Genomic DNA, 11,607 nt, shown 5'->3' on the forward strand with positions numbered 1-11,607 from the left:
AGGGGCCAGTGCCCCCGTAACTCTGAGTCTGGACCCCCCTGTGGCCCCCCCGACAGGGAGTCTGCATCAATAATACAATGACAGATTTCTTGCACAGATTTTTTACTGAAGGGAAAGGTGGAAATAAAGTGTCTCAGCAGTTTACTACCCAATCTAAGTTGTTGAAATTGTAAACATTGTTTGAAGTCCCATTTATCCCTTGTCTAAATGAGGGATTTGTCTTTTCCCGGGTTGTATGTGCCCCCTAACAAAAAAGCCGGCCCCAACCTGGCCCCCCTATTAAAACCGGTCTAGAACCACCACTGCCTTTCAGAGAGCCATTCAAAAAACTGGCTCATTTGACTGATTTTTTAATTTTTTACATTTTAAGAGGCCAGCCTGGTGGTCACTCATTTTATCTTGGAAATAATCACTGGGAGGTATGATAGGGTGAGATTTGGAACAAAACTGTCCTCTGCTGCTGTCCTCTGCTGCAGCTGCTCTGCTCTCCTTTTTTGTTTTTTTATGCAAAGGCAGCACTCAGGTGGCATCATGCTACATTTGCATATCTAATAAGCACCGTCCAACTGGACTGCGCTCCTCCCCATGTAACTTCTCTGTCCCACTCAGGGGAGGAGCAAAGGAGGAGCACACAGTGATATTAAAAAAAAAAGAAAAAAAAAGAACGGTTCCAAGCTGCGACTCGGATCCCATCGTTCATGTTAACGAGCCGTTCAATAGAATTGGTTCGTTCGTGAACGTCACAACACTACTAGACAGGGAAAAGAATGATTAATCAGCCGGTCCATAAGGACTTGTGGTTCCTCTGGCATCTGCCCATGTTTAAGATTGTCAGTCTGTCACATACATTTTGCCCCACTACCAAATTTCCCAAATTAATCGTGGTAGATATGAAGGGAGGTTGGGAAATTTGGTGGTGGGGCAAAATGTAAGTTTCTTTATAATCTGTGACAAAGCAATTTTGTAAACAGCGCTATAAAAATAAATAAATAAATCTTGTCTGATTGGTTGATGCTATATTATTGTGTACGACTTTCTCGCGCTTTGGAAAGTCGTGTGATCCCGTCTGGGTTTCCTTGTTTCCCCCTGCCAGATGCCAGCAGCCTCAGATTAGCCACTGTCGGAGGCTCTGGCCCCAGGAAGTAACGTTAAACAGTGGCCGGCGGTGCTAACCTGAATTTACAGGTTATGGAGTCCCCTCTCACTAACGTGTGTTGTTTAATCCTGTCTGCGGGGGTGGGTGAGGCTCGTGGGCCAACAGGACTAACAGCGGGGCTAACAAGGGTTGAAAGTTGAAACCCGCTTCACAACCGGTACGTAGCCTGCCCGTGTGGCGCTTCCCATGCCGCGGAGCGGGACAGAGACAAACTCAGCGGCAGCCGCCGATGGGACTAGGCTACTACTAGCAGTTGCTAGCCGACATGCTAACAACTGACAAGCCTGGAGTGCCCATAGTATCTAATGTGATGCTAACTGAGAGAAGCTGCTACTGACTGTATGCACGGTACAAGAGAGAGAGAGACACCGGCTCTGTTGGCAGAAGAGCCGTGGACTGTGATTACTCTGAGCAGCATTTATGGGAATACGTTACAATATTATATCTTTGAATACACTTTTTTTTTTTTTCCGGAATGAAGCGGGGTCGGTTTGGTGGGGCAGCCGAAGCATTTGGGGGGGCATTGCCCCCCCGTGCCCATGCCTAGAACCGGGCCCGCTGGCTGTGCATCTGTGATAGTCTGAGCTGCTCTAAGTCCAGCATCTCTCCTGCTCATCTCTGTCTGTTTCACACTACGTTGCGTGAATCTCTGACAACATGCCTTACACTCAATCATGGTCCGTGTATCATCTGATCATTCAATTATTCCATTTAATCTAGAAAACACAAAACGAAAAAAATGAGTCAATATTTCATTTTTCTGTACGCACCAAACATTGAAAACTTGGGTTTATTTTCCTATTCTCAGCCCAAAAAAGAAAATACAATAAACAAGGAAACCAAAACAAAATAATAAATCGAATTTACATTTTCTGTTATTGTTATACCATTTCCCGCGGTACATTTCTGCTGTGTGGCCACGCTTTGCATGCGATGTATAGTCTGGTATCTGTGGTCGCTAATTACGTTTTCAATAAAGCATTGGGGGAAAAAAAATCTCTGGTCACTAGGGATGTATACCGAGGACCAGTACTTTTTGGTAAATTCCGTCATCTGACTTCGCAGAAACGAAACCGGGTGCCGCTGCTTCGGCGCTGCAGTCTTTAGCGTTAGCCGGGCTGCAAACTTTACTCGCTTTGTTATAGCAATCAAACATGCTGCACTCCTTTGGCTTCATTCTATGCGCACGCTCCAAGTGTTTGGTGATGTTGCTTACCCCAACTTTCCACTGGATACTGTCCGCTGCGTTACGACTCCAATCCGGTTTTGCTCCGCCGTCTGGTATACCCCACCGGTTGCATTTTGAGTCTGCAGTAAGGTAGACAGCTGGCGTCGCGAGGCCAAGGAGTTTCCGCGATAATCACATAATCACTCGCGACTGCAGTTATAGGTATGTGTCATAAAAACAACAACAGGAAGTGTTCCCGACTGAAGGATTAGAAGAAGAGCTTGTGTTTGTCTCTTTTTTGAGATTTGTGTGCTGGTGTCAACACGGAAAAGTACACAGTAAAAGTACTTCACACTAGTTATACAGGTATTCTAGGAAGTACTAAGTTCAGCAGTATATGAATCTTGAACTACTTATGGAAACAATGTTTTGGTTTTTTTTTTTCTCACGTTGACCTTTACTTTGAAATCCGGAAGGATACCTTCGTAATACCTTCAGTTTATTACCGGGAATAATAACTGTAAAAGTATCGTATGTTTAATGGGTCTGATTGTGAAACTGCAGTCTGACCCACAGTCAGAGCGGATTCATTGCGATTACCGTAAATGTTAGTGCATTTGCGCACTGAAAAAAAAGGTGCAGCTGATTTGACCAAGCAAACGCGAACCACGGCTGGCTTGACCGCAGTATATTACGCGACCAGAGATTTTTTTTTTCCCCCAATGCTTTATTGAAAACGTAATTAGTGACTACAGATACCAGACTATACATGCGCAAAGCATGGCCACACAGCAGAAATATACCATGGGAAATGGTATAACAACAACGGAAAATGTAAATTAGATTTATTTTTTCGTTTTGGGTCCTTGTTTATCATATTTACCGTTTTGGACTGAAAATAGGAAAATAAACACCAGTTTTCAACGTTTGGCGCATACACAAAAACAGAAAAACAAAATATAGATCGTTTTTTCATTTTTCATTTGCCAGATTAAATGGAATAATTGAATGATCAGATGATACACGGACCATTCATGTGAACACGTGACAAGGGCTCTAACTGCCTTGCTGGTACAATAACAGACATTTAAAAAAATCACTCAATTATGTCACAGTAATATAACTAAGGACCTAACTGCCTTGTTGGTACATCAGGCAGACATGTGAAAAATAAATCATGTGACTTGACAATTGTAATTGTGACACTATATTGAGTCATGCTTTGCCACTTTTAAGCCTTGTTGGCGCAGTAGGCAGCGTGTCAGTCTCATAATCTGAAGTTCGTGAGTTTAATCCTCACATGTGGCAGGTCTTTTAAAGGCAGATGATGACAAAACACAATGAGGGAGACACAGATAATGGATAGATTAAGCAAAAGTTGCAAAACTCAGCTAATACCATAAAACAAATCCCTCTGGTTTCCCTTAACATCATGCCTCAGACTCATCCATGAAGAAAAAATACAGACTACCACATGCACCCTATTGATTTGTCTTTGCTCAAGTTGTATTCTTAGTCTTGGGTGTCCTTTAACCTGTGTTTTTGTTGATTAAGTCATTTGTGTCATGTCCCTCATTGGGCTGGGACATGACCCCAGGTTGAGTTCAATCCTCACATGAGGCAGGTGTTTTAAAGTCAGATGACAAAATAAGATCATTAAGCTCGACACCTTTACCAAGGAAACAGTCAACTGTGTGCATCTGTAATCTTTACATCAAATGGGGCAGACCTCCAAGCATTTGCAGTCAACTGAAGATGCAGCCTATTAGTTTAGCATGTTAGCAAGATGGTGATATTTTCAAATACAAAATATTATTACTGATGCTTTTTCATTCAAGTATTCTTCTATATCTCTCAAGGCTGTTTCCTGTTCCAGTGGTTGCTGTGGCAATACTTCCTGTAGTGAATCATTGAATGGCAGCCTGGAAATGGATCTGCTCACCTTTTAGTATGTGACGAGGGCTCCAACTGCCTTGTTAGCCCATCATGCAGACATTTGAAAACAATCATGTGACTTCACAATTGTTATTGTAAAATGTTGTTTCTATCAAAAGATGGCACATTGTTGCAGTAAGCAGCATTTCAGTCTCATAATCTTAAGGTTGTGACTTCAATTCTCACATAGGGTAGTTATTTTAAAAGCAGATGACTACAAAACACAAAGTGGGAGACATGTGGTGCACAGGTTGAAATGAAAATGTCAGTAGACAGAAGTTTCATGTGGGCCAGTTTTCCTGTTAACCCTTGTATTATGTTCGTTTCTCCTCCCTTACTTTGGTGTTCCCGGTCAAATTTGACCGGTCAGGTTTAACTGCTCTTAAATTACCACAAAAAACATAATTAGAACATAATCATTTACCAAATGTTATTTAACACCCTTTAATGCTGTAAACAATGTTTCCAACTAGTTGTGAACATGCATAACTGCAGTAAATATACAAAGAATAGACACTGAAAATTATAATAATAATCAAAACGGAGACCAAATTCTCAGGACATCAGAAAATCAACATGAATAGTCATCTGTGTGTGTGTGTGTGTGTGTGTGTCTGTGTGTGCACCTCTGTCTCAACCCAAAATTTATGCTTCTGGGTGCATTTTGATAACATTTCCGTATTCTTTTGTAAATCCATCAATAGCTGTTTTTCTCAGTGTGAAATACCCCTACCCATTGTCTAGCCCTCGAAATTAAAAACATAAACTGGAGGAACGCTCACCAGCCTTGGAATAGGACACAGGAGTGGCATTGTACAATCAGGTTGGAGTGTGCCTTGCAAACATAGGCATCACATTTGTAGCTAACTTGTTTTATTTATACTCTCTTGGAGGTCTACCTGGTCCAACTCTCTCCATGTGTCCCCAAACACACCCCAGGTTTGCCAGGTTTGTCATGTCCAGTACAATTCCCTCCATGGACTCTGGTAAAAAGAGTTGGAAGCTGGACTTGATGTCATCCACACGAGATATAACTTATCGTGTTGGCCATGACGTCATCCTTACAAAGTTTTCCACTCTTGCTCTGCCTCCTCTGTCCTGGGAGGAAGAATACCAGAGCAAGTTGCCACCCTTGGACTGGAATGTCACCTCAGGTGCCTCTTCTTCTCGTGCCTTTTCTCCATGTGCCTCTTCCTCTGGAGCCTCTTCATCTGTTGACTGGTCAGTCTCATAAAGGTCTGGATCAAAATCAGGATGGATGTTGTCTTCCATTACTGACACATCTTCCTCTATCTCCAGTTAAACTTCCATCTCGTCTTCATCTGATTAAAAAAATCGGTCCAGAGCCTCTATTACAGTAAATTTCCTACTCATAGTGGTCACAGAGTCAAATGACAGAAAGGCACAAATAAAGTTTTATATAGGTTGTCTATGAGAAGATAGTCTATTCTGCAAAGTGTGGTTCACGTGTAGGGATGGGCACATAAGCATGGGAAAGAGATCGTTTCCAATAACAAACACCTAATTGTTGAGTTTGAAATGTGTAAATCAGTATATATTGGGCCTTTGAACAGGTATGGTACATTGTTAGGTCTGGAGAGTGTGTGTGGCTCCCAGGTGGGCATATAAGCGCGAGAAAGAGACAGTTTCCCATAAATGACATCTAATTCTTCAGTCTGGAATGTGTGGTACACGTGGGGGAATATATACTGTATATGTGTATGTGTGTGTGTGTGTGAGGGTGGGACGATGTTTGTGGTTGTGGATGTAGATGTGTGGGTGTACATGGGGATGTTTTCCATCTAAGGAATGAACATAATCTAGTATTACCCATTCATTTCATATGCCGGTCAGTTTTGACCGGGAACACCATGGGTGTTACAAAATTGATTAGATGACTCAAAATTCGTTGAAAGTGCTGATCAGAAATTTTATATGTTCAAATGCCTAGTGTGGAGGATATCATAAAGCCTCGAGAGAATCAGAAGAAAAATAAAAGGTTTAGGATATTATGAAGTTGTAAATCGGTCAGATTTGACCGGAACATCATAGGAGGGTTAAAGTTCATCTTATCTCAGCAATGTAGAATATTGAGGACACAAACTACATACTGTAAAAAGTAATGCACCCATTATCTGCTGTAAGAATGATAATTATGAATAAATTGTGATTGTCAGTAGATTTCGGGCGGAGGGTCAGATTTCTACAGATATTTCATCGCGTCCCAGTTATGTAGAAAATTGGAGATACAAACTTCAGAAGTGTTGTATCAGTTATGTGCTGTAAGTCTTACCCCTAGATTCCACCAGATACGTGTCCACTGCGTTACGTCTCCGCCACGCCAGCAGAGCTGGTAGGTTTCACTTTAGTCTATGTGTTAACTTCCACCAGGTTTGGTGCACTGCGTATCTGCTCCGTGTCAGCTCCGGGGGACGGAGCAGACCTACTACTACCTACTACTACCTACTACCTACTACTAATACAACTAAGTAACACTTGAAATTAAATTAATCACCATGTCCTTATTCAAGTTCACCTGCTGCTGTGACCCTGCCGCCTATGGTTGAAAGCAATCAAGTAGAAGTCTTAAGATCGTTTCATCAGTTGTTGAGCGAAGAGGAAAACAAGTGCTCTAACTGCCTAGCTGGTACAATCTGTAGACATTTGAAAAAATCATGGGACTTGACATTTGCAACTGTGACAAGAAATTTCGATCACAATGCACTAATTTTGTGAAGAAAATTATGAACACAAGCATGCAAAGTTTGTAGAGCAAGAAGAGAAAAAGAAAGAGTTTGCTTTGCTTAACTGTTGAACCAACGGGGACGAGGAGTAAGAAAAAGAGAACGTTCAGTGGTTGTTTCCAAACTGACCAACAAAACAAGTTGAGTGGTTATTGTTGCTCACCTTTTTAATATGTGACAACAGCTCTGATGGCCTTTCTGGTGCAGTAGACAGACACCACTGCACCATGTAATGAGTCAATTGTGACAGCTGATCTCAATCACTGATATGTACTTTTCAGCCTCGTTGGCGCAGTAGGCAGCGCGTCAGTCTCATAATCTGAAGGTCGTGAGTTCAATCCTCACACGGGGCAGGTTTTTTAAAGGTACATGACAACGAAACACAAATGGGGGAGTCACATGATGCATAGGTTGAACTGGACCTGTTGGTAGATTTGCATAAAAAAGACAAACATACAACTAACTCGCAAGAGTCTGACAGAAGCTTCATATGGGCCACTTCCCTTACACTCATTCATGGATTCATGTGGGCCGGACAACAACACACAATGGGGGGTACACATTGTGCATAGGTTGAATTGAGCCTACTCTAGAGCTTCTCTTGGTCCTGCTCTGTTTGTTTTAAAGGATGCAGTGTGAATCCCTGACACCATACCTTACACTCATTCATGCACACACATTCCCCACTGACGAAACTGACTACATCACCATATTGCAACATCCTATATAATATGGTTTGACAATAGCAATTGCGGCGAGTCATTTAATCAAAATATAGAACTTTCAAGCCTTGTTGGCGCAGTAGGCAGCGTGTCAGTCTCATAATCTGAAGGTTGTGAGTTTGATCCTCACAAGGGGCATGTGCTTTAGATGACAGAATAAAATGTTTTAGCTTGTCACCACACCTGAAGGAAAAGTTCAGCTGTCCCACTTACATCACACAAGACGGATGATTTATACAATGATATCAATACAATAGTACAATGGTTTCCCTGTTTCTCAACTTCCAAATATTTGCAACCAGCCACTCATACTATGACTGATGTCTTTTCATTCGAGGCCATTTCTATATCTCTAAAGGCTGTTTCCTGTTCCAGTGCGTTGCTGTGGCAACCCTTCCTGTGCTGTTATCATTGAACAGCAGTCTCAGTCCCTCAGCCCAATGATCACATACTACAGGCCAACAACCAGCCAGTCATTTGTCCATCCATCCATCCATCCATTCATCCATCCATCCATCCATCCATCCATCCATCCATCCATCCATCTCTGACTGCTTTCCAAGTTATTCTAAGAGAAAGAGATTCAACAAAACAAAGTAGCCGTCTCTCAGTCCCTAAGGAGATGGGCAAGATTGAAGAAGAAACATACAGGGAGATAAACAAGAGTGAGCAGAATTAAGATTAAGGTTAAAACAGCGAAGTAAATACATAGAGAGGCTATAGGGAAAGGCGGATCAATCAGAAGAGTGGGAGAGAGAAGGTCAGGGAGAGAGGGGGGGTTTGAACTCATCATTCCAACACGGCTGTTTTTGTGACTGTCAGCAGCTTCTTATCTTTTCCTTGAGGGCAAACACACACACACACAAAAAAAATGTCAACTCGCTTTGTTTTGCAGATTAGGCCGTGTTTCTTTTCTCTTAAACATACATCCAGGTGACACTATAGTAAGGTACCACCATTGATGCATTCTCATTCTTTACCTGGTGTTGTGTTTTTTAAACCGTAGTTAAACCACTCAGTCATGTTTCACATGCATTTTTCATTTCTATCATTTTTCTCTCATTGACTACTCCTTTATTCTCTCATCCCCTCTGTCTCACGATGCTTTCTTTGTATTTCTTATCGGGACAAATCATCACCCTGCTGTCACCAAGGAAACCAGGAAATTAAACCAATCAAAAGCAGAGGGTAACATGTAAGGAGCTTTATTTAAAAGCTCTGTTTCCGTATCTGTCTCCGGTCTACCCTTTATCTTGTTCGATTTTTTTATATCACATTTGCCATTTCCCACATTCCCCTTTCTCTGATGGTGTTACTTTAAGTGCATATCTGGAAGTAGTGTTAAAGGGACTGTCGATTTCCAATCTAACCATCATGTATTAGTCATGGTGGTGGCCTCTAACATACATAATGCTTCCAAGCACTCACATAACCACCCGAATCGTTTTCATATCTCGTTCTTCTTTAGTTTATGGTTGTAGGCAAGGCTTGACAATTTACTCCAGGGGGACAAGCTGCACTTAAGAGGAGCTTGTACTACAGCAGAGGCCATTTTTGAGGTATCTGAAAACCAACTTGTAATGGCACAGTCAGACGTACACAAAATTAACAGAGGTGAAAATGTGCCAATAAGAACCCCACGTTTTTATAATGTAAAAAGTAAGCAAGTCAACTTGTTTAAATCGTTTCATTAGTTGTTAAGCGAAGAGGTAAACAAGTGCTCTAACTGCCTAGCTGGTACAATATGTAGAAATTTGGAAAAAAAAAAATCATGGGACTTGACAACTGCAACTATGAGAACTCACTTTGATGACAATATACCATTTTTGAGCCTCGTTGGTGCAGTAGGCAGTGCGTCAGTCTCATAATCTGAAGGTCGTGAGTTCAATCCTCACTCTCCTGCAATCTTTGTTGGAATTATCGTATTCGTGTGTTCCCTCAACTTGCACTGCCCCACTGTTGTCAACAGTCAAGTCTGAAGTCAATAAAGACAGCAAGTTTTAAGAAGGTATGAAATAATAAAGTTGACGTGTTAAGGTTGTTTTGTCTAAAAGCCCACAATGAACTGTCAATGTGAGTGGATTGGCTCACCTTTGAATATGTGACAAGGGCTCTTTCTGCCTTCCTGGTACTATATGCATGAAAAAATCACATGACCTAACAGCTACAATCGTGACAAATTGTCTCAAAGACAGTAGTGGAAGTTTTGAGCCTCGTTGGCGCAGTAGGCAGCGCGTCAGTCTCATAATCTGAAGGTCGTGAGTTCAATCCTCACACGGGGCAGGAATTTTAAAGACAGATTGACCAAAATGGAAGAATCTCAAAGAAGCTACATGTGGGCCAGATTTCTACAGATATCTCAGTGATGTAATGCTGGGGAAACAAGCTGTAAAGAGTGTTGTACAAGTTATCTGCTGGAAATCGTAGATTTTCAACACTTGAACTTTACATAAAAACTTTACAGATGCACATTCAGTCGGTATTGTTACATTCAGTGCATTTACATGCACAGCTTAGTCGGATTACAGCCATAGTTCGACTATGCTACTCAATCAGACAACTGCAGTTGTCCGAGTATACATGCCTATGAGGAAATCGAATTATTGGCCGGAGCATGTTATACCCCGGTACGATAGGTGGCGCTGTACCCATTTCAACTAGTGGTAACAGAGCCACCTCCAGCTGACCTCTTTACATCACTAGCAACAACAAACTGCCACGGCATTCGGGCAAGATGGCGTACGAAGAGCGAGACGAAGCTACATCTTTGTACATTTCGTATATGGTGTACATGATATTTACACAAACTAGATGCACAATGACACTCTTGCTTGCGGTTATTTCGGAGGAAAGACGCCGCCGCAGTCCTTCTACTTCCGGCTCACGGCCCCGGTATAAAGTATATCTCATCCGAGCAATGTAGAATGCTGAAGACACAAACTACATACTGTAAAAAAGTAATGTACCATGTATGTGCTGTAAGAAAGAAAAATTAATCCTTCAATACCTAAACTTGTATTTCGAAAATTAACTCTTAAGATGACAGTTACGTTATCTGTCTTCAGTCATCGTCAGTTTTGATTTTTTGAGCCTCGTTGGCGCAGTAGGCAGTGCGTCAGTCTCATAATCTGAAGGTCGTGAGTTCAACCCTCACACGGGGCATGTGGTTTAAGGCAGTTGACAACAAAACATAACAGGGCATTTGTTGCGTATAGGTCAAACTGAGCGTGAATGTGCATCTGTAAAGTTCAAGTGTTGAAAATCTAGGATTTCCAGCAGATAACTTGTACAACACTCTTGACAGCTTGTTTCCCCAGCATTACTTCACTGAGATAAGATCAAATATCTGTAGAAATCTGGCCCACATGTAGCTTCTTTGAGATTCTTCCATTTTGGTCAATCTGTCTTTAAAATTCCTGCCCCGTGTGAGGATTGAACTCACGACCTTCAGATTATGAGACTGACGCGCTGCCTACTGCGCCAACGAGGCTCAAAACTTCCACTACTGTCTTTGAGACAATTTGTCATGATTGTAGCTCCAGTTTGTAGTGCATGGTTTCCGGTAGAAATGTTTCAAGCCAAAGCATCATCATGATTATTTTTTAAGGCTTCCTCCAAAACCAGAAATTATTAAGCCTTTTTACAGACTAGGTAGAGAAGACAGACCGTTCAACGTGAAGTGGAGGGCCTGTTTAAGGGTACTCGATTGTACCCTTCATCCCCTGAGTTCATTCAGAATGGATGGTGGGGAAAGCAACACCTTTCAAGGAGACTGCAGTAAAACAGCAAGGGAATGGAGGAAATTAAATCAAATGGGAAAATGCTTTATGTGATTTGGGTGACCTGACCCAATAACCACAGGTAAGCTCACCAACAGTTCAA

General features: G+C 41.9%; 3 non-coding genes across 3 annotated transcripts; 2 read left to right on the top strand and 1 right to left on the bottom strand.

Annotated features, from left to right (window-relative positions):
- Positions 1-7,283: 7,283 nt before the first annotated feature.
- On the top strand, positions 7,284-7,356 carry trnam-cau (transfer RNA methionine (anticodon CAU)). The gene has a single exon. It is a non-coding gene; the product is annotated as a tRNA-Met (tRNA).
- Positions 7,357-9,935: 2,579 nt separating this feature from the next.
- trnam-cau (transfer RNA methionine (anticodon CAU)) lies at positions 9,936-10,008 on the top strand. The gene has a single exon. It is a non-coding gene; the product is annotated as a tRNA-Met (tRNA).
- Positions 10,009-11,142: 1,134 nt separating this feature from the next.
- On the bottom strand, positions 11,143-11,215 carry trnam-cau (transfer RNA methionine (anticodon CAU)). The gene has a single exon. It is a non-coding gene; the product is annotated as a tRNA-Met (tRNA).
- Positions 11,216-11,607: the final 392 nt, after the last annotated feature.

Source organism: Sparus aurata, chromosome 2 (assembly GCF_900880675.1).
Source record: "Sparus aurata chromosome 2, fSpaAur1.1, whole genome shotgun sequence".
Classification (NCBI taxonomy): Eukaryota; Metazoa; Chordata; class Actinopteri; order Spariformes; family Sparidae; genus Sparus; species Sparus aurata.